The 24,297-nt window shown below is 38.0% G+C and overlaps 7 non-coding genes across 7 annotated transcripts; all 7 read right to left on the bottom strand.

The window, feature by feature from the left end:
- Nucleotides 1-632: 632 nt before the first annotated feature.
- LOC128644583 (small nucleolar RNA U3) lies at nucleotides 633-848 on the bottom strand. The gene has a single exon (XR_008400015.1). It is a non-coding gene; the product is annotated as a small nucleolar RNA U3 (small nucleolar RNA).
- Nucleotides 849-1,644: 796 nt separating this feature from the next.
- Nucleotides 1,645-1,860, bottom strand: LOC128644584 (small nucleolar RNA U3). Its single transcript, XR_008400016.1, has one exon. It is a non-coding gene; the product is annotated as a small nucleolar RNA U3 (small nucleolar RNA).
- A 792-nt stretch (nucleotides 1,861-2,652) lies between these two features.
- Nucleotides 2,653-2,869, bottom strand: LOC128644577 (small nucleolar RNA U3). The gene has a single exon (XR_008400009.1). It is a non-coding gene; the product is annotated as a small nucleolar RNA U3 (small nucleolar RNA).
- A 790-nt stretch (nucleotides 2,870-3,659) lies between these two features.
- Nucleotides 3,660-3,875, bottom strand: LOC128644587 (small nucleolar RNA U3). Its single transcript, XR_008400019.1, has one exon. It is a non-coding gene; the product is annotated as a small nucleolar RNA U3 (small nucleolar RNA).
- A 796-nt stretch (nucleotides 3,876-4,671) lies between these two features.
- LOC128644586 (small nucleolar RNA U3) lies at nucleotides 4,672-4,887 on the bottom strand. The gene has a single exon (XR_008400018.1). It is a non-coding gene; the product is annotated as a small nucleolar RNA U3 (small nucleolar RNA).
- Nucleotides 4,888-5,679: 792 nt separating this feature from the next.
- LOC128644585 (small nucleolar RNA U3) lies at nucleotides 5,680-5,895 on the bottom strand. Its single transcript, XR_008400017.1, has one exon. It is a non-coding gene; the product is annotated as a small nucleolar RNA U3 (small nucleolar RNA).
- A 9,859-nt stretch (nucleotides 5,896-15,754) lies between these two features.
- Nucleotides 15,755-15,967, bottom strand: LOC128644588 (small nucleolar RNA U3). The gene has a single exon (XR_008400020.1). It is a non-coding gene; the product is annotated as a small nucleolar RNA U3 (small nucleolar RNA).
- Nucleotides 15,968-24,297: the final 8,330 nt, after the last annotated feature.

Raw genomic sequence — 24,297 nt, 5'->3', positions numbered from 1 at the left:
TAATACTAACATACCGAGTCATATAAGAAGCAATACAAATGGTCAAATGCAAATATTCATCAAGATAACAGAAATGATATGATAATTTCAGATTGAATCCTTTAATATTTTTGTTCTGAATTATTTTATTTTAACCTATGATAAATCAAATTATTTAAATGTCACTTATGAAGTAGTCAAGTTTTTAAAAAAATTGATTTGTAATTCCAAGCAACAAGTTTCTAAAAAGTTACTGCTATATTTTGTATTGACATGGTAGTATCATTTCTCTTGTTTGCCACTTTTCTCCTAAAAAAATAAAATTCTGGAATGCTTTTATAGAATTTGACAAGAAACTTTAAATTGGCTATATACTTTAGAAAAATATGAAAATGACTTGTAAATATGAGAGAATAATAAATATCACCTCTAGACATAGCTTGTATCAATTTGTCAATGTTTCAGATGTTCAGTGTTTGGAATATTAATCTCTTTATAAAATGAAAACCACATTTTTCAATTTTTTTATAGGTCCATAACTGCTCCTCAAGTGATTTTGTACTATTTCTTGATATTCCACAAAAATTAATCTAATGTTTACTGACATACAATTTCTTGAAAATAAATCTTTTCTTTTGAAAATTAGTATATTAGCCACTCAGTTTGTGTTTTCTCTCGCCAACACTTCTATACAAAAAGTGGAACAGTCATCAATAGTAAACAACAGCTGCTTTCAAACAGCATCGCTTACAGTCTTCAAACAGAAGAGAAAACACTCAAGCTCATCATCATGAAAAGCAAGTTTGTTCACTTTCAAGCACATTTCTCCAAACAAAACCTATAGAAATGATCCCTAAAAGTATAATCCTGGCACCTAAATGGGAAGATTTTCTAGTCCCCAATTATTCTTCCTCTTTAAACATATTGTGAGGGTATATTTCAATTTTCTCATCTAATAATTTAAAAAAGTTACTCCTTTTAAAACTTGTTCTACAATATTTAAAGTTCTTAAATGTAATACTAACATACCAACTGAGTCGTATAAGAAGCAATACAAATGGTCAAATGCAAATATTCATCAAGATAACAGAAATGATATGATAATTTCAGATTGAACCCTTTAATATTTTTGTTCTAAATTATTTTATTTTAACCTATGATAAATCAAATTATTTAAATGTCACTTATGAAGTAGTCAAGTTTTAAAAAAAATTGATTTGTAATTCCAAGAAAGAAGTTTCTAAAAAGTTACTGCTATATTTTGTATTGACATGGTAGTATCATTTCTCTTTTTTGCCACTTTTCTCCTAAAAAAAATAAAATTCTGGAATGCTTTTATAGAATTTGACAAGAAACTTTAAATTGGCTATATACTTTAGAAAATATGAAAATGACTTGTAAATATGAGAGAATAATAAATATCGCCTCTAGACATAGCCTGTATCAATTTGTCAATGTTTCAGATGTTCAGTGTTTGGAATATTAATCTCTTTATAAAATGAAAACCAAATTTTTCAATTTTTTTTATAGGTCCATAACTGCTCCTCAAGTGATTTTGTACTATTTCTTGAAATTCCACAAAAATTAATTTGATGTTTACTGACATACAATTTCTTGAAAATAAAGCTCTTAAATAAAGCTTTTCTTTTGAAATTTAGTATATTAGCCACTCAGTTTGTGTTTTATCTCGCCAACACTTCTATACAAAAAGTGGAACAATCATCAATAGTAAACAACAGCTGCTTTCAAACAGCATCGCTTACAGTCTTCAAACAGAAGAGAAAACACTCAAGCTCATCATCATGGAAAGCAAGTTTGTTCACTTTCAAACACATTTCTCCAAACAAAACCTATAGAAATAATCCCTAAAAGTATAATCCTGGCACCTAAATGGGAAGATTTTCTAGTCCCCAATTATTCTTCCTCTTTAAACATATTGTGAGGGTATATTTCAATTTTCTCATCTAATAATTTAAAAAAGTTACTCCTTTTAAAACTTGGTCTACAATATTTAAAGATCTTAAATGTAATACTAACATACCGAGTCGTATAAGAAGCAATACAAATGGTCAAATGCAAATATTCATCAAGATAACAGAAATGATATGATAATATCAGATTGAATCCTTTAATATTTTTGTTCTGAATTATTTTATTTTAACCTATGATAAATCAAATTATTTAAATGTCACTTATGAAGTAGTCAAGTTTTAAAAAAAATTGATTTGTAATTCCAAGCAACAAGTTTCTAAAAAGTTACTGCTATATTTTGTATTGACATGGTAGTATCATTTCTCTTGTTTGCCACTTTTCTCCTAAAAAAAATAAAATTCTGGAATTCTTTTATAGAATTTGACAAGAAACTTTAAATTGGCTATATACTTTAGAAAAATATGAAAATGACTTGTAAATATGAGAGAATAATAAATATCGCCTCTAGACATAGCCTGTATCAATTTGTCAATGTTTCAGATGTTCAGTGTTTGGAATATAAATCTCTTTATAAAATGAAAACCACATTTTTCAATTTTTTTATAGGTCCATAACTGCTCCTCAAGTGATTTTGTACTATTTCTTGATATTCCACAAAAAATAATTTGATGTTTACTGACATACAATTTCTTGAAAATAAAGCTCTTAAATAAAGCTTTTCTTTTGAAAATTAGTGTATTAGCCACTCAGCTTGTGTTTTCTCTCGCCAACACTTCTATACAAAAAGTGGAACAATCATCAATAGTAAACAACAGCTGCTTTAAAACAGCATCGCTTACAGTCTTCAAACTGAAGAAAAAACACTCAAGCTCATCATCATGGAAAGCAAGTTTGTTCACTTTCAAACACATTTCTCCAAACAAAACCTATAGAAATGATCCCTGAAAGTATAATACTGGCACCTAAATGGGAAGATTTTCTAGTCCCCAATTATTCTTCTTCTTTAAACATATTGTGAGGGTATATTTCAATTTTCTCATCTAATAATTTAAAAAAGTTACTCCTTTTAAAACTTGTTCTACAATATTTAAAGTTCTTAAATGTAATACTAACATACCGAGTCGTAAAAGAAGCAATACAAATGGTCAAATGCAAATATTCATCAAGATAACAGAAATTATATGATAATTTCAGATTGAACCCTTTAATATTTTTGTTCTGAATTATTTTATTTTAACCTATGATAAATCAAATTATTTAAATGTCAATTATGAAGTAGTCAAGTTTTAAAAAAAATTGATTTGTAATTCCAAGCAACAAGTTTCTAAAAAGTTACTGCTATATTTTGTATTGACATGGTAGTATCATTTCTCTTGTTTGCCACTTTTCTCCTAAAAATATAAAATTCTGCAATGCTTTTATAGAATTTGACAAGAAACTTTAAATTGGCTATATACTTTAGAAAAATATGAAAATGACTTGTAAAAATGAGAGAATAATAAATATCGCCTCTAGACATAGCCTGTATCAATTTGTCAATGTTTCAGATGTTCAGTGTTTGGAATATAAATCTCTTTATAAAATGAAAACCAAATTTTTCAATTTTTTTATAGGTCCATAACTGCTCCTCAAGTGATTTTGTACTATTTCTTGATATTCCACAAAAATTAATTTGATGTTTACTGACATACAATTTCTTGAAAATAAAGCTCTTAAATAAAGTTTTTCTTTTGAAAATTAGTATATTAGCCACTCAGTTTGTGTTTTCTCTCGCCAACACTTCTATACAAAAAGTAGAACAGTCATCAATAGTAAACAACAGCTGCTTTAAAACAGCATCGCTTACAATCTTCAAACTGAAGAGAAAACACTCAAGCTCATCTTCATGGAAAGCAAGTTTGTTCACTTTCAAGCACATTTCTCCAAACAAAACCTATAGAAATGATCCCTAAAAGTATAATTCTGGCATCTAAATGGGAAGATTTTCTAGTCCCCAATTATTCTTCCTCTTTAAACATATTGTGAGGGTATATTTCAATTTTCTCATCTAATAATTTAAAAAAGTTACTCCTTTTAAAACATGATCTACAATATTTAAAGTTCTTAAATGTAATACTAACATACCAACTGAGTCGTATAAGAAGCAATACAAATGGCCAAATGCAAATATTCATCAAGATAACAGAAATGATATGATAATTTCAGATTGAACCCTTTAATATTTTTGTTCTGAATTATTTTATTTTAACCTATGATAAATCAAATTATTTAAATGTCACTTATGAAGTAGTCAAGTTTTAAAAAAAATTGATTTGTAATTCCAAGCAACAAGTTTCTAAAAAGTTACTGCTATATTTTGTATTGACATGGTAGTATCATTTCTCTTGTTTGCCACTTTTCTCCTAAAAAAAATAAAATTCTGGAATGCTTTTATAGAATTTGACAAGAAACTTTAAATTGGCTATATACTTTAGAAAAATATGAAAATGACTTGTAAATATGAGAGAATAATAAATATCGCCTCTAGACATAGCCTGTATCAATTTGTCAATGTTTCAGATGTTCAGTGTTTGGAATATTAATCTCTTTATAAAATGAAAACCAAATTTTTCAATTTTTTTATAGGTCCATAACTGCTCCTCAAGTGATTTTGTACTATTTCTTGATATTTCACAAAAATTAATCTGATGTTTACTGACATACAATTTCTTGAAAATAAAGCTCTTAAATAAAGCTTTTCTTTTGAAAATTAGTATATTAGCCACTCAGCTTGTGTTTTCTCTCGCCAACACTTCTATACAAAAAGTGGAACAGTCATCAATAGTAAACAACAGCTGCTTTCAAACAGCATCGCTTACAGTCTTCAAACTGAAGAAAAAACACTCAAGCTCATCATCATGGAAAGCAAGTTTGTTCACTTTCAAGCACATTTCTCCAAACAAAACCTATAGAAATGATCCCTGAAAGTATAATCCTGGCACCTAAATTGGAAGATTTTCTAGTCCCCAATTATTCTTCCTCTTTAAACATATTGTGAGGGTATATTTCAATTTTCTCATCTAATAATTTAAAAAAGTTACTCCTTTTAAAACTTGTTCTACAATATTTAAAGTTCTTAAATGTAATACTAACATACCGAGTCATATAAGAAGCAATACAAATGGTCAAATGCAAATATTCATCAAGATAACAGAAATGATATGATAATTTCAGATTGAACCCTTTAATATTTTTGTTCTGAATTATTTTATTTTAACCTATGATAAATCAAATTATTTTAATGTCACTTATGAAGTAGTCAAGTTTTAAAAAAAATTGATTTGTAATTCCAAGCAACAAGTTTCTAAAAAGTTACTGCTATATTTTGTATTGACATGGTAGTATCATTTCTCTTGTTTGCCACTTTTCTCCTAAAAAAAATAAAATTCTGGAATGCTTTTATAGAATTTGACAAGAAACTTTAAATTGGCTATATACTTTAGAAAAATATGAAAATGACTTGTAAATATGAGAGAATAATAAATATCGCCTCTAGACATAGCCTGTATTAATTTGTCAATGTTTCAGATGTTCAGTGTTTGTAATATAAATCTGTTTATAAAATGAAAACCAAACTTTTCAAATTTTTTATAGGTCCATAACTGCTCCTCAAGTGATTTTGTACTATTTCTTGACATTCCACAAAAATTAATTTGATGTTTTCTGATATACAATTTCTTGAAAATAAAGCTCTTAAATAAAGCTTTTCTTATGAAAATTAGTATATTAGCCACTCAGCTTGTGTTTTTTCTCGCCAACACTTCTATACAAAAAGTGGAACAGTCATCAATAGTAAACAATAGCTGCTTTAAAACAGCATCGCTTACAGTCTTCAAACTGAAGAGAAAACACTCAAGCTCATCATCATGGAAAGCAAGTTTGTTCACTTTCAAGCACATTTCTCCAAACAAAACCTATAGAAATGATCCCTGAAAGTATAATCCTGGCACCTAAATGGGAAGATTTTCTAGTCCCCAATTATTCTTCCTCTTTAAACATATTGTGAGGGTATATTTCAATTTTCTCATCTAATAATTTAAAAAAGTTACTCCTTTTAAAACTTGTTCTACAATATTTAAAGTTCTTAAATGTAGTACTAACATACCAACTGAGTCGTTTAAGAAGCAATACAAATGGTCAAATGCAAATATTCATCAAGATAACAGAAATGATATGATAATTTCAGATTGAACCCTTTAATATTTTTGTTCTGAATTATTTTATTTTAACCTATGATAAATCAAATTATTTAAATGTCACTTATGAAGTAGTCAAGTTTAAAAAAAATTTATTTGTAATTCCAAACAACAAGTTTCTAAAAAGTTACTGCTCTATTTTGTATTGACATGGTAGTATCATTTCTCTTTTTTGCCACTTTTCTCCTAAAAAAAAAAAATTCTGGAATGCTTTTATAGAATTTGGCAAGAAACTTTAAATTGGCTATATACTTTAGAAAAATATGAAAATAACTTGTAAATATGAGAGAATAATAAATATTGCCTCTAGACATAGCCTGTATCAATTTGTCAATGTTTCAGATGTTCAATGTTTGGAATATAAATCTCTTTCCAGCACATTTCTCTAAACAAAACCTATAGAAATGATCCCTGAAAGTAAAATCCTAGCACCCAAATGGGAAGATTTTCTAGTCCCCAATTTTTCTTCCTCTTTAAACATATTGTGAGGGTATATTTCAATTTTCTCATCTAATAATTTAAAAAAAGTTACTCCTTTTTTTTTTTCTTTTTTTTTTTAAATATATTTTTATTGAGGCAATAACGAAGTCCAGTATACAAACATTGCAATAAAGACAGTGTCATAGACAATAGTACAAGTCATTAACTTCCTGGGTTTACAAACATTCTCTGACTAACGATGAGGCCGGGGAGTTGACCCTAATGCTGCCTCATTTAGAACATTAATGAACAGAACATACAAATGTCAACTATATCAAATAGATCCACTCATGGGATCTGTAGTCTGGTTCCTGCAGGAGACTCAATATTCACAATCATAAGTGCTTATTGGGATTCACATAGAATAGGAAGTGGTTATTATGAGTATAGAGCCGTCTAAGATATGTTGGGGTTGAGTTTATGAACTACTGAGTGTAAACCACCCAATGAACACAGCGTGGGAATGGGGGAAAATTAGGTGGCCCAAAAGAACTATTGGTAGAGATGAGTATGGGTAAGGAGTAAAAGAAAGGAAGAGAGAGAGAAAAAAAAAAAAAAAGGGGGGGGGGAAGGGGGAGGGAGGGGGGAGTATAGGAATGGAGGGAAGAGACTCAGCCGCCTTGGCAAAGCAGCCATATCGCCTTAATTAAGTTTCGCCACAGTCTGCTCTCCAATATGGTGGTTAACCTAATCATTAGGGCCTTTTGTCCTCCTGTATTCTTCCCAAGGGAGCCAGATTGAGCAGTAAAGGTCATAACGACCCTCAACCCTCAGCGCGTACTCTTCCATTTTCTGGATGTAGTCTAGGGACTCCAGGACTGAGTTTAGTAGGACAGGGGTATGCTTCGCCCATTGTCTAGGGATAGTGAGTTTCGCCGCCAACAGGATAATAGCTCCAAGTAGGTGGGATGGTTTTGGGAGGTTCTGTAGTCCAAGGTGGAAAAGCGCCGTTTCGCTAGTGAGAGTATCAAGAAGGCCCAGCCTCTGTAGCAGAACTGTCACCTGGGCCCAGAAACGCCCCAATTTGGGGCATTCCCACCAGATGTGCAGATGGGTGCCACGTCGCTTGCAACCCCTCCAGCAGTCTACCGACCGGGTGGGGTACATTTTGTGTAACCTGGTCGGGACCCGATGCCACCGAAGCAGAAGTTTGATGTAGAGTTCAAACAGATTAGAGCATCGAACTGCTGCAATAACATCTTGGAGGGCGCGTTGCCATCTTCCATCTGGGGTTACCGCCCCCATGTCCCTCTCCCAAGCCACCACCGACTGAGTTTTCATGAAATGAGGTGAGTTAAGGAGAGTTCTATAGTGGAATGACAGGGTGCCCCGTAGGGATTTCCCCCCAGCCATCTCCTCTCCCTTTTGGTGAGGGTTCTCAAGTTTGACCTCTGGAATCCCCAGGACAGGAGAAGTGATATCAAACTGAGGTATTCGAAGCGTAATTCCCGAGGAAAATCTCCCAACGGGTAAGTGTGAGGGGGAATAGCCAGCGCGTCTCCTCGATATAGATCTGAGAGTAATCTGATCTCCAAGACCTCCCATCTCCCGGGATGGGAATCCGGGAGGCAGTGTAAAAGGGCTCGGATAGAATGTATTGGGGAAGGATGCGGAGCAACCTGTTCAGAGGATCTCAACTCCCTTCAGAGTTTCAGACAGGTCTTAATTATGCGATTATGGATTTCATTCAATACTTCGGCGTGGTCCGGTATCCAGATAAGATCGGCCAGGGCCACGCCCGCAGGTAACGATCCTTGCTCTAGCCGAGACCACCCTGAGGAGGACTCCTTGGCTCCCCAGGCCGAGATATGCGAGAGCATGGCAGCTTTGTAATATAGAGAGACATTGGGGACTGACATGCCCCCACACCTCTTAGGTTTCTGTAACTGAGCCAATGGGAGTCTCACATGACCTCCTTTCCATATGTACTTTGTGAAAATGGACTGGAAATGATTGAGCAGATATGCTGGGACGAGAACTGGAAGACACCTGAAAAAGTAGATCAGTTTGGGTAACAGAAGCATTTTCACAGCCGCGACCCTACCCGTCCAGGAAACCTCCGCGACCCTCCAACCCGCGATCATTTGTTGGAATTCTGTGAGGAGGGATCCATAATTAGCGGTTACAATCCGTTTGGGGTCATGGGAGAGGACAACCCCAAATGTTTAAGACCATCCCTAGACCACTTGAACGGGTATGCCCCTTTCAAAGTGTCAAATGTGGACTCAGATAAGCAGAGGGCATAAGCCTCAGTTTTAGTACTGTATAATTAAGTTTGTAATATGTCAGGTTGGCAAACTGTGACAGAATCTTAAATAGTCCAGGGAGTGATTCCTCCGGTTCAGTCAGAAAGATCGTCAAGTCGTCAGCAAACAATGCTAGAACTTGCGGAATGTCATGTAATACTAGGGGATGAATAGCAACGGTCGCCCGGAGTTTGGCGGCCAGAGGTTCCATCATCAGAGCGAATAGAAGTGGGGACAGGGGACACCCCTGTCTCGTACCATTCTTAATCGCAAGAGATCTAGATACGAATCCCAGTCCCCTCACCCTAGCAGATGGGTCTGAGTAAAGAGCCATGACCACCTTAGTGAAGGCGTGGGGGAAACCAAAGGATCGCAAGACCTCCACCATATACTCCCACCGGACCCTGTCGAATGCTTTTTCAGCGTCGAGCGACAGGGTAACCAGTGGGATCTCGAGAGCAGCAGACTCAAAGAAAATGTTCAATAGGCGCCGGGTGTTGTCCGAGCCCTGATGGCCCGGGGTGAACCCCACTGATCTGGGTGTACCAGAACCGGGAGGATTTTGTTTAATCTGGATGCCAACATTTTTGCGTATAGTTTCACATCTCCATTGATGAGAGATATAGGGCGATAACTCTCACAGAACTCAGGGTTCTTTCCTGGTTTAGGGATGGTTACAATTGACGCCTCCAAAAACTCTTGAGGAAACTTGCCTGCAGCCATTGCTTCCCCAAACACCCGGGTAAGAAGGGGACCTAGCTGGCCCACAAATTTTTTATAAAACATGGCATCAAACCCATCGGGCCCTGGAGATTTATGAGTCTTAAGATTCTTTATTGTAGTTGCGATCTCCTCCACTGTTATGGGAGCGGTAAGAGAGTCCATCATGTCCTCAGGGACCCTCGGCAGCCGAAGGCCACGAAGGAACTCCGAGATAGCCAACACCGGAGCGAAATTCGCGGAGGGGTCATTGGAGATCTGATAGAGTTCACTGTAGTAGTCAGCGAAGGCTTCTCCAATGTCATTGGGAGAGTAAATTTTTTTATTATTTCTCGTGATGTATGCTATTTTACTTATTAAAATTCTTTGTTGGAGTTTATGGGCCAGGAGCTTGTCTGCCCTGTCTCCTTTGTGGTAATACCTCTGCTTCAGATAGTAGAGCCCTCTCTGGACCCTCTCCAGTTCCCGGGTCTCTATCTGCTTTTTAAGTGCTTGAACTTTCCTTACCAAGGATTCCGATCTAGATCCTCTGAGCTGATTTCTGGAGAGAATGTAATCATGATAGAGGTGAGCTAAGCTGGCTCCTCTGAGCTGTTTGGATTCCGACGCCTTTTGGATAAAAAGTCCGCGGAGATAGGCCTTAAGCGTCGCCCACAAGGATAGTGCTGATATGGACCCAGTGTCATTTACACAGAGGAACTCCTCAATTTCCCGCTGCCAGAGAAGAATCTGTGGATTCGCGAGAAGATATTCCGGGAGACGCCAGGAGCATCCACCGCTTCCCGAGGGGGATAAAGTAATGCTCACGCCCACTGCGTCATGGTCTGACCATGCACAAGGTACGATCCTCGCCTCCTCCACTAATTGTAGCGACCTCGAGTGACAAAAAACATAGTCGAGCCTCGAGAAAGACCGGGAAGGGGCCGAATAGTAAGTATAATCATCCACGTCAGGATGCAAAGCTCTCCAGACGTCGTGATACGAATATTGAGTTACGGCATTTCTAAAGAGATTGGAGTAGTGTTCCTCTCCCCGCTGTGAAGGGTTCCCTCTCTGCGACTTTCTGTCCCTGCTCGGGTCCCAGACCAGGTTACAGTCTCCACCTATGATAACCTGCCCCTCCCCCAGTCGGTTTACCTTTCCAAGAAGGTGGTTGAGGAATCTGGTCTGGTTGACATTAGGGGAGTACAGAGCTACCAAAGTGAGCAGGATATTATCCAGCCGACAAATACAGATAATATATCTGCCCGAGGGGTCAGACTCCAGGTATATAGGTTCATAGGAGACCTGCTTGCCAATTAGGATAGTAACTCCCCTAGCCTTTTTATGGAAGGTTGAAGATAAGCAGATTGGGAAGTCCTTAGGGCGAAACATGGCTGCCCTCGGCCCCGTCCAGTGAGTTTCCTGTATGTACACGACATCCAGTCGTTGTGTTTTTAAGAATTTGAGAAGGAGGCTCCGTTTAGTAGGGGAATTAAGACCCCGGATGTTTAGTGTGGCAAGTCTCATAGTTAAGTGGAGAAGAAAAAAAAAAAAAGGGGGGGGGGAGGGGGAAGATGGAGAGAGGGTAAGTGAGAATAGTCAAGATAAGAAAGGATATAGGGAAGGAACACTGTAATATGGTAGGTTCTTCGGACTGGGCAGAGACTGCTTCACTCTGCCAAATAAGGAGTACGGAGGATAGTATTGTTTATCCCTAACCGTACCAAATAAGTTAGTCCCCGGTTGGGGGAAGGGAAGGTCAGTAAAGAGGGGGGTCCAAAGGGCTCCCCTCCACCACCGGTGCACAATGTGTGAGTATCTAACTACTTGTTAAAAGAGCTGTGGTCAGGTAGCCTAGAGGGTTAATGTGGGGAAAAGGGAGCAGAAAAGTATGGGGAAGGGTTGGAACTAAGGGTATTAGGCAGGGAGGGTGTAGTGGGCAGTCCTGTGCTATGTCTTTGTTTTTCGTCATGTTGGGTGTATATCTGGTAAGATTGAACATACAATTGTGATTCCCAATAGCAAACCTGAAATTAGAAAGTAAACTAGAATCCCAGGGAGAGAGAGCATAATAAAGGCACCCTTGCAAATGATCAGGAATATCGGGGCTGGAGTCAATTCACAACATGCTTACACTACAACATCTTACCAAGCCCCAGACATCATCAAGGATTTAGGGTAGCCATAGTTTCCAAGGGAAATTAACTTGCATAGATAGGTTATACATCAGTTAGTGCATATAGGTCTTAATTAATAAACATATAAAACATTAATAGGCATATGTAAAACATAGGATATGTAGAAAGGCACGTAGTATGCAAAGGAGGAGTAGCGAGGGTAAAGTTGAGGGCAAGGTAAGCAAATAGGTAAGGAGAGTGGCCTGTTGTGACACCATTCAATAAAGATGATATAGCCCCCCGAAATAACATCTGTAATATGCAGGCCTCAGAAGGGCAATAAACATCAACCAGCAAATAATTAGTAAGTGGGGGGAGTAGCCCATTACACTTGGCCAAAAGGGTGGGGCACCAAGGAGCAGCAGGAGTATGGGTGAGGGGCAAGAGAGAGGCGGATGAAGAAGGGAAAAGGAGGAGCCGACAGAAAAGAGGGCAGTAAGAGAGAGAGAGAGAGAGAGAGAGAAGTGGTTACAGATAGCCAGAGTAAAGAGTGGTCTTTATTAGAAACACTTAGTAAGGGGAAGGTGTGGTACCCTGAGAAAACAATTACCCCACTCGAGGCACCCACAAACGCAATAAACAGTAAACAACAAATAATTAACCATTGGTGCAGTTTTTAGTACATTACCAGTCCTCTTAGTAACTTTAAGGCATTGGGGACAGTCTCAGTCTTCAAATAAGCTGGCCAACAAGGGTTAGCCTGGAACACGGCCAACAAGGGCCCTGTTATAGGTAGAAGATAGTCAGTGACACATAAAGTAGTAGACTGGATCATCGAACTGGAAGTTGTCGGGCCGGCTCCTGCCTGCCTGGATTCCAGGCCTGTGCCCCCGGTCTCAGCGGAGGACCCACTCCTTGTGGGTGGGGAGGGTCACCTTCCATATTTCCAGCAGGTAGATTCCAAACCCGCAGCAGGTCCTGAGCCTGCTGCGGAGTGAGGGCTGTGTGTTGAGTTCCATCTTTAGTAATGATGAGCTTCGTGGGAAATCCCCACCTGTACCGGATTTGATGCAGGCGTAGGGTTCTTGTGGATTCAATAAAGCTTCGTCTTTGTTGCAGGGTGAAGGAGGATAAATCTGGATACAGTGATACATCCTGAAATTGTTCTGGAAGCTGAGGTTGCCTAAGGGTCACTTTCATGAGCCTATCCTTGGAGGAGTAATAGTGAAGTCTGGCTATGGTATCTCGGGGCTTATCCATAGGGAGATTTTGTGGTCTAGCCGCTCTATGAATTCTATCAATTCTCACATCATGTTCTCCTGTAGGTCCTAGAATAGCTCTGAATAGCGCCTGGGCGCATTTTCCTAACTCCTGGGGGCCCACAGACTCAGGGATTCCACGTATTCTAATATTGTTCCGCCTGGAGCGGTCCTCTAAGTCTGCCAATTTCGCCTCTAGAGATGATACCTGGTCTGCTAGATTTTGAGTATAGCTAACCCAGTTCGTATGATCAACAAGTAAATCTTCTTGTTTGCGTTCAATTGTATCTGTCCTCTCGTTGACTGTGACAATGTCTTTCCTCAGATCATCAAAAGACCTCTCCAACTTGTCGAATCTTTTTGCAAAAGGTTGAGTTTGTTGATCTAATAGCAATTTTATAGAGTCAATGGTGACTGTTTCAGATTGCGTGCGAGAGGGTGGAGAACTTCTCACACTGGCCCTCCCTTCAGATAAAGGAGGAGAGATAGATCTGTCATCATCAGAGATGTCTGGTATAGGATCTCTAATAGGCTGGAAATGGTCTCGGACCATGTGCTTTGAGGGATGGGGGCCTTTAGACTTTCTTTTGGCTTGTTGTGACATTGTGTAGCAGGGTCCCTGAAAGCAGGGGTATCTGTTGTCAAAAGCAGGGTCTCAACTGGGGAGGCCCAGTAGGCACAGCTGTTTCGCACCAGTGGGGAGGGGTGCCGCAGAATTTAGCACATCATTACCAGTCTGGACAAGCTAAATAAGTGAGAAATATCTTCAGTACAGGCTGTTGCACTTGTGGTTATAAGACTGTTCAGCAGGTGGGTGAGCAATGGATAGCTCCTGGAACTGGCAACTCAAAGATAAATGTGTCTCTCCCCAGGGGAAGTGCCACCACTGGGCTCAGACGGAAAAGGGAACTAGGGTATGACCTGCCCCAGGAAGGAGCAGGAAAGGGGAGGGAGAGACACAGCAGAATTGCCCTTTTCTGTGCTGTTAATATATGCAGAGGTTATGCCTTCTATTAAGTGACAGGGATGACAGAGCAATTTGCAGCGATGTTACTAATCTCCTGTATCTGGAAAAGGTTCAAAAGCACCACACTATGCCAGGGGGGTGAGACCTCGTGGTACTGCAGTGGTCAGAGTATGGCCAATATGAGTAGTTAAATGGCATCCAGCTAATCAAGGCTTAGTGCACTAACATCTGTAAGATGACAATAATGTCCAGTTAAGGTTCAGAATGCCAGGCCTGAATGGTAATGGCAGGGCACCAGTTGCAGGTGAACTCAGCAGTCTGATGTAGGCTGTGTGTAAGGTAGGAGTACTGGGGTCTTAGACTGAGGGCCAAGCAGGTGCAAGCAAATATTGAGCCTGGGAAGGATATGAGTCTAATAAGCCACTTAAGGCAAGGCAGTCCAGAAAGACTCAGGTTAACTGTTACTATTACCCCGCTATCCAAAACAGTGGCAGAGTATGCAAGTGTGCACCGGAGCGGAGCCTCGGCCCTCCGGCGCACAGTGGCTTGCAGGAATTGTGCTTGTTTGTTGCGCTCTTGTCCTCCCCCAGGTCTAGCCCGCTGTACTCACACAGAAGTGTCGCGTAGTCGGAAGCCTGCACACTTCTCGGCTCCTTGTCCTCCGCTTGGTAGCTGGCGTCTACACGGGCCTTTCACTCTGTCTCTGGCCAATGACGTCAGTGAGTAATGACGATCCTTCACGCCCTTTTTTTCCCCCGGCAGGACAACTCCTTCCTTGTAGTCTGCGGTTATGGGTCTGTGTAGGTAGGTGTCCGGAGGGGTATTTTCAATTACCCGGTGCTTGTTGTCCTGCCGCTTGCTGTAAGGTCCGTTTTTAGGGGTTCTCTCAGGGCCGCATACGGACCAGTCCCGCAGGGAATATACTATAGCCTAATTTAAAGTCCCAGCATAGAGTGGTCAGCAGAGTATCCCTTCAAGGTATAGCAGTAATGGGATAAAAGGGCAAAACAAAAAAAAAAGACACTATTTTAAAGCTATTTTTCTATCACTCCTCAGGAGCTCTATGCAATCACGTCTTCACAGCTCACAGGCTAGCTCCGCCCCCCAAAGTTACTCCTTTTAAAACTTGTTCTACAATATTTAAAGTTCTTAAATGTAATACTAACATACCAACTAAGTCGTATAAGAATCACGTCTTCACAGCTCACAGGCTAGCTCCGCCCCCCAAAGTTACTCCTTTTAAAACTTGTTCTACAATATTTAAAGTTCTTAAATGTAATACTAACATACCAACTAAGTCGTATAAGAAGCAATACAAATGGTCAAATGCAAATATTCATCAAGATAGCAGAAATGATATGAAAATTTCAGATTGAACCCTTTAATATTTTTGTTCTGAATTATTTTATTTTAACCTATAATAAATCAAATTATTTAAATGTCACTTATGAAGTAGTCAAGTTTTAAAAAAAATTAATTTGTAATTCCAAGCAACAAGTTTCTAAAAAGTTACTGCTATATTTTGTATTGACATGGTAGTATCATTTCTCTTGTTTGCCACTTTTCTTTTAAAAAAAAAAAAATTCTGGAATGCTTCTATAGAATTTGATAAGAAACTTTAAATTGGCTATATACTTTAGAAAAATATGAAAATGACTTGTAAATATGAGAGAATAATAAATATCGCCTCTAGACATACCCTGTATCAATTTGTCAATGTTTCAGATGTTCAGTGTTTCTTGACATTCCACAAACATTAATTTTATGTTTACTGACATACAATTTCTTGAAAATAAAGCTCTTAAATAAAGCTTTTCTTTTGAAAATTAGTATATTAGCCACTCAGCTTGTGTTTTCTCTCGCCAACACTTCTATACAAAAAGTGGAACAGTCATCAATAGTAAACAGCTGCTTTAAAACAGCATCGCTTACAGTCTTCAAACTGAAGAGAAAACACTCAAGCTCATCATCATGGAAAGCAAAATTGTTCACTTTCAAGCACATTTCTCCAAACAAAACCTATAGAAATGATCCCTGAAAGTATAATCCTGGCACCTAAATGGGAAGATTTTCTAGTCCCCAATTATTCATCCTCTTTAAACATATTGTGAGGGTATATTTCAATTTTCTCATCTAATAATTTAACCCCTTAATGACCGGACCATTTTTCAATTTTATTACCCTTAATGACAATGGCTATTTTTACATTTCTGCAGTGTTTGTGTTTAGCTGTAATTTTCCTCTTACTCATTTACTTTACCCACACATATTATATATCGTTTTTCTCGCCATTAAATGGACTTTCTAAAGATACCATTATTTTCATCATATCTTATAATTTACTATAAAAAAATATAAAATATGAGGAAAAAATTGAAAAAAAAACACACTTTTCCTAACTTTTACCCCCAAAATCTGTTACACATCTACAACCACCAAAATACACCCATTCTAAATAGTTTCTAAATTTGTCCCAAGTTTAGAAATACTCAATGTTTGCATGTTCTTTGCTTTTTTTGCAAGTTATAGGGCCATAAATACAAGTAGCACTTGCTATTTCCAAACCACTTTTTTTCAAAATTAGCGCTAGTTAAATTGGAACACTGATATCGTTCAGGAATCCCTGAATATCCCTTGACATGTATAGATTTATATTTAGAAGACATCCCAAAGCATTGATCTAGACCCATTTTGGTATATTTCATGCCACCATTTCACCGCCAAATGCGATCAAATAAAAAAAATTGTTGACTTTTTCACAATTTTGTTCACTAACTTTAGGTTTCTCGCTGAATTTATTTACAAACAACTTGTGCAATTATGGCATAAATGGTTGTAAATACTTCTCTGGGATCCCCTTTGTTCAGAAATAGCAGACCTATATGGATTTGGCGTTGCTTTTTGGTAATTAGAAGGCCGCTAAATGCCGCTGCACACCACACGTGAATTATGCCCAGCCGTGAAGGGGTTAATTAGGGAGCTTGTAGGGAGCTTTTAGGTTTAATTTTAGCTTTAGTGTAGTGTAGTAGACAACCCAAATTATTGATATAGGCCCATTTTGGTATATTTCATGCCACCATTTCACCGCCAAATACGATCAAATAAAAAAAAAACTTAAATTTTTCACAATTTTAGGTTTCTCATTGAAATTATTTACAAACAGCTTGTGCAATTATGGCACAAAAGGTTGTAAATGCTTCTCTGGGATCCCCTTTGTTCAGAAATAGCAGACATATATGGCTTTGGTGTTGCTTTTTGGCAATAATAAGGCCGTTAAATACTGCTGCGCACCACACTTGTATTATGCCCAGCAGTTAAGGGGTTAATTAGGTAGCTTGTGGGGTTAATGTTTAGCTTTAGTGTAGAGATCAGCCTCCCACCTGACACATCCCACCCCCTGATCCCCCCCTGACCCCCCTCAAACAGCTCTCTTCCCTCCCCACCTCACAATTGTCACCGCCATCTTAAGTACTGGCAGAAAGTCTGCCAGTACTGAAATAAAAATATTTTTTTTTTATTTTTTTTATTTTTTGGCATAAAGTCTGCAGTGATAGATCCCCCCTTACCCCACAACCTCCCTGATCCCCCCATACATCTTTCTAACCCTCCCCCTCTGGCCCTTTCTGCATCGGTATGTAAAATGGGGGATTGTAATGATGCCTCAATATTGAGGCATCACTACAATCCCTTGTAAGCAGCTGGAAGCGATCATGATCGCTTCCAGCACTTCAGACAACAGAGGACGTACCAGGTACGTCAACTGTCATTAAGGGAAGTTTTTTCTATGACGTACCTGGTACGTCCTCTGTCATTAAGGGGTTAAAAAAGTTACTCCTTTTAAAACTTGTTCTACAATATTTAAAGTTCTTAAATGTAATACTAACATACCGAGTCGTATAAGAAGCAATACAAATGGTCAAATGCAAATATTCATCAAGATAACAGAAATGATATGATAATTTCAGATTGAACCCTTTAATATTTTTGTTCTGAATTATTTTATTTTAACCTATGATAAATCAAATTATTTAAATGTCACTTATGAAGTAGTCAAGTTTTAAAAAAATTGATTTGTAATTCCAAGCAACAAGTTTCTAAAAAGTTACTGCTATATTTTGTATTGACATGGTAGTATCATTTCTCTTGTTTGCCACTTTTCTCCTAAAAAAATAAAATTCTGGAATGCTTTTATAGAATTTGACAAGAAACTTTAAATTGGCTATATACTTTAGAAAAATATGAAAATGACTTGTAAATATTAGAGAATAATAAATATCGCCTCTAGACATAGGGCGCCATGCACTAAGCTTCGAAGTGACCGTCCGTCTGTATTTCCGCGTCAAAATTCGCTCACGATCTGCTTCTCATATGTACCAATCTGCGATCTGGTCGAAAAACCACTATTTTCATCAGCGATCGTAATTTTACGCAACTGATCATTCCGAAGCCTTTTTCCACTTACTACATGTTCGATTGCACGTAAATTCGCTGTAATCGGAAATTATGAATGTTACAACTAATCCGTCCGCTCCAACTTTCACTGTAACTTCACGTGATTTGCTTCGCGACCATTTAGGTAGCGAATACAATAGAAAACTATAGGGTGTATCAACCTGACGCCAGGTAGAAGTACTTAAGAGAAAGGACTAGACTACTATTGTAGCATTATTGGTTTTTGGATCACTGAATGAAGATGGAGACACTTTTACACATGTTTCTTTTCCGATTAATTCAATTACGAGGAATAAGGGCTATACAGGCACCGGTTGACAACTTGCAAAGAAGGAGAGGTAGAAGAATCAGAGGCCCAGATTTGGAGTTCGGCGTTAGCCGTGAAAACCAGCGTTAGAGGCTCCTAACGCGGGTTTCTTACGGACTCCGGTATTTAGAGTTCAGTTACCGACACTCAAAAAAAACCTAACGCTCACATTTCTACCGACACCTCAGACCCAGTAGTAAACATATACCGACAAAAAAAACATCCACGAATCAAATAAAAAATATTACACAAACTACACTTACAGTCATACAAACACTACACTATGTTTATTTTTCATATTTAATAATTTTTCATCAAAATACAAAGGATTAAAGTTGTGAGATCTCGGGTGTTTGAAAAAAAACAACACAAATCCATTTTCCCATTGACTTACATTGACACACGGAAAAGACCCTCATATACCTACATCTAACTAATAACATTATCACAAACATACACTCATCGATGCATACAAACAATATACACCACATGACATACACAAAATATTTATTTATTACAAAAAGAACACGATTTAGTTACTTTTTCACAAAAGCTCATGACGTCACTCACTTTACGATAAAAACCAGTCTTAGAAAAAAAAAATGACCAATTTTTAGAGCCTCCATTGACTTCTATTGGGAAGACGTGCTCGTGCACGCGAAACCCTCATTTCCCTAATGCACACAAATAGCGTAGACAGAAAAACTCCAAATACCAGCGCTAGAAAATACATGATTTCATGCGTTAGACCCAGCTATGATAAATAGATCAAGAAATGACTATTTCCCTATGGTGGATTTATGGATTTTACTGTTTGAATATTCACAACACCATTAAATTCTTTCAGAATTTTATATTACATCAACTACAAATCAACATCACTAGTAACAACATTTTTGTTTTAAAAATATTACATTTAAACGGACACAAAAATAATGTCAACTTTTCAGGATTCACAAACACTACACAATGGGAAACAATTCTCATTTACCTTTATTATTGCATTTCAGTTATTCAACTCATATGCTTGCAGCAACAGCATATCTACGTAGGCTTAACACATGATCACTCATGGATGCACATACATTACTTTTAACATTCACTCATACATGTGCATTCAAATGATGGGGGAAAAACACATTACATTCTCTAGAGGAATCACAAAACACAACATATGGATTTTACTGTACTTTTAACATCATGATTCCATCACCAGAAACCATTAGGAATTACGTACAACAAGAACATCATTACACCAGATTACAGATGTCACTTTATGGGAAGGAACAACAATGCCAGACCGCTATATAGAAGTCAGCATATGTGGGACACAATCACAATATATACGTACATGTACATAACACGCATCAGCCATCACGCAACCACAAAGCACACATTTAGATTTTATTCAGCACACAATAACAATGTAGCACAATACAACAACACAATGAGGATTTCAGAACTACATAGGCAGGTTAATAATATCATGACGTCATTAGAAGATTCAACCATACACATCACAGATTCACCACTGTACCGCCCCTTTCGGAACTTTAACACTCAATACTACAATACAACATATACGTAAACATCAGTTTGGAACAGCATTATTAAGGCGATTTCAATGGGACAATTAATAAATATTGTCAGATCGCAAATCACTTATATATATAATACTACAGATGACAGACGGAAGTTATTCAGCATTAGTGCCATTTGAAAGGGACGCATACAATATTGACATCTCGGCAATCACTTATATATACAATACTACAGATGACAGCCGGAAGTTATTCAGTATTAGTGCGATTTGAAAGGGACGCATACAATATTGACATCTCGGCAATCACTTATATATACAATACTACAGATGACAGCCGGAAGTTATTCAGCATTAGTGCGATTTTAAAGGGACGCATACAATATTGACAGCTCGGCAATCACTTATATATACAATACTACAGATGACAGCCGGAAGTTATTCAGTATTAGTGCGATTTGAAAGGGACGCATACAATATTGACATCTCGGCAATCACTTATATATACAATACTACAGATGGCAGACGGGAAGTTCGAAATTATTATTGCAATTTTAAAGGGACGCATACAATATTGACAGCTCGGCAATCACTTATATATACAATACTACAGATGGCAGACGGGAAGTTATTCAGTATTAGTGCGATTTGAAAGGGACGCATACAATATTGACATCTCGGCAATCACTTATATATACAATACTACAGATGGCAGATGGGAAGTTCGGAATTATTATTGCGATTTGAAAGGGACGCGTACAATATTCACATCTCGGCAATCACTTATATATACAATACTACAGATGGCAGACGGGAAGTTCGGAATTATTATTGCGATTTTAAAGGGACGCATACAATATTTACAGCTCAGCAATCACTTATATATACAATACTACAGATGGCAGCTGTTACTTTATCGTTTACAAACAATATTGCAGCAACATTGATCGATCACATTCGATGCACATTATACACAACTATGCACTTTCATTCATGTTAGCCTGGACGTGTGCTTGTTACTATAAGATCGCGTTTAAGAAATATTGATTACGCATATGAACAAACATTACAAACATGCACTGTATGTGTGATATTTGACACTTTCACATTGAGAATCATTGTTGCAAAATAACATTTCAGCAAACAACAAATAAACGCCCACTGTGAAAGCATTCGCGCCGCTCACATACAAACAGGTGAATACAATCAGCAATCATTACAAATCACTACCATTGGACTAATTGTACTATAAATCCCCCAAACAACATGGCCAATGCATCACTTGTGATCCACATCAGATCAAGTGCTTACCTTGTTACGCTGTTTTGAAAGATGGATGACGATGACATGGTAGACGCTGCTGGTGCTGCTATTGGCGAACTAGCTGTTGGTCGAATCAGGCAGCCTCGGCGGCTCAGACTGAGACGAAGGGGTCATCTGGTTCGAGGTCCTCGTGTCTACAGGGTGAGACCCACCTTGGAAAACAGGAGCGACTTTGAGGTTTTTGATAAGTATCGGCTCGATCGCGAACAGCTCATTGGCCTTTACAATCTTCTTAAACCTCATTTGGAGCCACGTATAAGAATAAGGACTGCTGTTCCCGCCATGAGTAGGATGCTAAGCTGTCTATACGTTCTGGCCTCCGGGAGTTTTCAATCCGGAGAACTGTACATGCATGGCCTGGCTCAAGGTACATTCTCTGCGGTGTTTGATAACTTTCTGGACGCCATGGTACGTATCAGTAAGCAATACATAGGATTCCCAGAGAATGATGGTGATTGGAGGCGCCTGAAGCGGGAATTCTTTGATATTGCTCAAATGCCCAATGTCTTGGGAGCCATAGATTGTACCCATATTGCGCTGCGTGCTCCAATTGATGACTCGCCCTTCAGAAATCGCAAAAATTTTCATAGCCTCAACGTGCAGTATGTTTGTGATGCACAGATGAGGATTATGCATGTGTGTGCGAATTTTGGAGGAGCTTGTCATGATGCCCGCATCCTCTCTCTGTCGTCCCTGTGGAGACAGTTTGAGGAAAGACAAATGCCCCCTGGTTATCTCGTTGGTGAGTATTTGTGCACAACATGGTTAATTATTTTGACAATTGCCACTGTAGTTTTAAAATGTTAGCGTAATGTTCAGCTATAGGATGCAATTTAACCATATATTTTCCCCCTGCTAATGTCTACTTTTAGTTCAATGCAGATATGTAGCATGTCTTACCTTAAATGCTCATATAGAGAATGTAATGTAACCATGTAGTTAGCATTTTACACAAGGCTTGATTTAGGAGAAATACGCATATGTAGCATGTCTTAGCTGAAATGTGAAGATATTAGCTAATGCAATTTAACCATGTCATTGTCTCTTTCCGCAAATGTCTTTTAGTTCAATGCAGATATGTAGCATGTCTTACCTTAAATGCTCAGATAGAGAATGTAATGTAACCATGTAGTTAGCATTTTACACAAGGCTTGATTTCGGAGAAATACGCATATGTAACATGTCATAGCTGAAATGTGAAGATATTAGCTAATGCAATTTAACCATGTCATTGTCTCTTTCCGCAAATGTCTTTTAGTTCAATGCAGATATGTAGCATGTCTTACCTTAAATGCTCAGATAGAGAATGTAATGTAACCATGTAGTTAGCATTTTACACAAGGCTTGATTTCGGAGAAATACGCATATGTAGCATGTCTTAGCTGAAATGGGAAGATATTAGCTAATGCAATTTAACCATGTCATTGTCTCTTTCCGCAAATGTCTTTTAGTTCAATGCAGATATGTAGCATGTCTTACCTTAAATGCTCAGATAGAGAATGTAATGTAACCATGTAGTTAGCATTTTACACAAGGCTTGATTTCGGAGAAATACGCATATGTAGCATGTCTTAGCTGAAATGTGAAGATATTAGCTAATGCAATTAAACCATGTCATTGTCTCTTTCCGCAAATGTCTTTTAGTTCAATGCAGATATGTAGCATGTCTTACCTTAAATGCTCAGATAGAGAATGTAATGTAACCATGTAGTTAGCATTTTACACAAGGCTTGATTTAGGAGAAATACGAATATGTAGCATGTCTTAGCTGAAATGGGAAGATAGAGAATAATATTGAACTAGATATTTTAAAGTTAAAATAAACATTTGTTAATGGATTATCGTGTACAAAACTTTTTATTGTACTACAAATACTATTTTGAGGATTCTGTTGGAATTATGTTCTGTTCATAATTTATAGGTGATTCTGGGTACATGAGCCGGCCTTGGCTCATTACCCCCTTGCGTAGCCCGACTGATGTGTCTGAGGAGCGCTACAATAGGGCTCATAAGAGAACCAGGGCGGTGGTTGAACGGATGTTCGGGCTCCTAAAGATGAGGTTCAGGTGCCTGGACAGGTCGGGAGGAGCCCTCCAGTACAACCCAAAGAAGGTGGCTAAGATCGTTGTAGCCTGTAGCGTCCTGCATAATATTGCACAGCGGGCTGGGATGCTGCAGGCCGTCCTGCCGGACAGAAACCTCCTCAGAGATGAGGAGGATGATCCTGTTCTAGAGGGGCCATTCCGGGACGAGGGGCTCAATGTCAGAGCAGACATCATCAACCGCAACTTTAGACGGTAAAGAATAGAAGTTAGACTGGAGTATTATCAATAGATGTGAACTGTAGGGAAATGACAAGTAGAGAATTGTGCAAACATGTTAGGATTGTTCATCAAATGCTAAAAATGTGTTTCATTTATTAATATAGGTGATGCTCTGGCCATTGGGTCCTGTAGCGAGTCTTTGCCACCTGGTTTTTAAAGAGCACATCAGCTGGTAAGCATAAATGTCTGGACTGTTGCTGGCATGAATTGTACACAAATACATCATATGGCATACATTTTCTAAACTAGTATTTAGTTTACACATTACTTAAAATGAAAATACTCAGAAAGGGATCCTCTAGCATGACTATGGTTCAATGTCACACATTAGAGGTTTGTTCTGCTCAATATGACTCATCTTCACACTTGATAGAACATAACACAAGATGCTACACAGTAAGCTAGTGACAGAAATTTCTTATGAAATGGTGGGT

Source organism: Bombina bombina, unplaced genomic scaffold (assembly GCF_027579735.1).
Source record: "Bombina bombina isolate aBomBom1 unplaced genomic scaffold, aBomBom1.pri scaffold_2195, whole genome shotgun sequence".
Classification (NCBI taxonomy): domain Eukaryota; kingdom Metazoa; phylum Chordata; class Amphibia; order Anura; family Bombinatoridae; genus Bombina; species Bombina bombina.
Note: the sequence above shows the minus strand (reverse complement) of the source record. Positions and strands in the feature narration are given on the sequence as shown.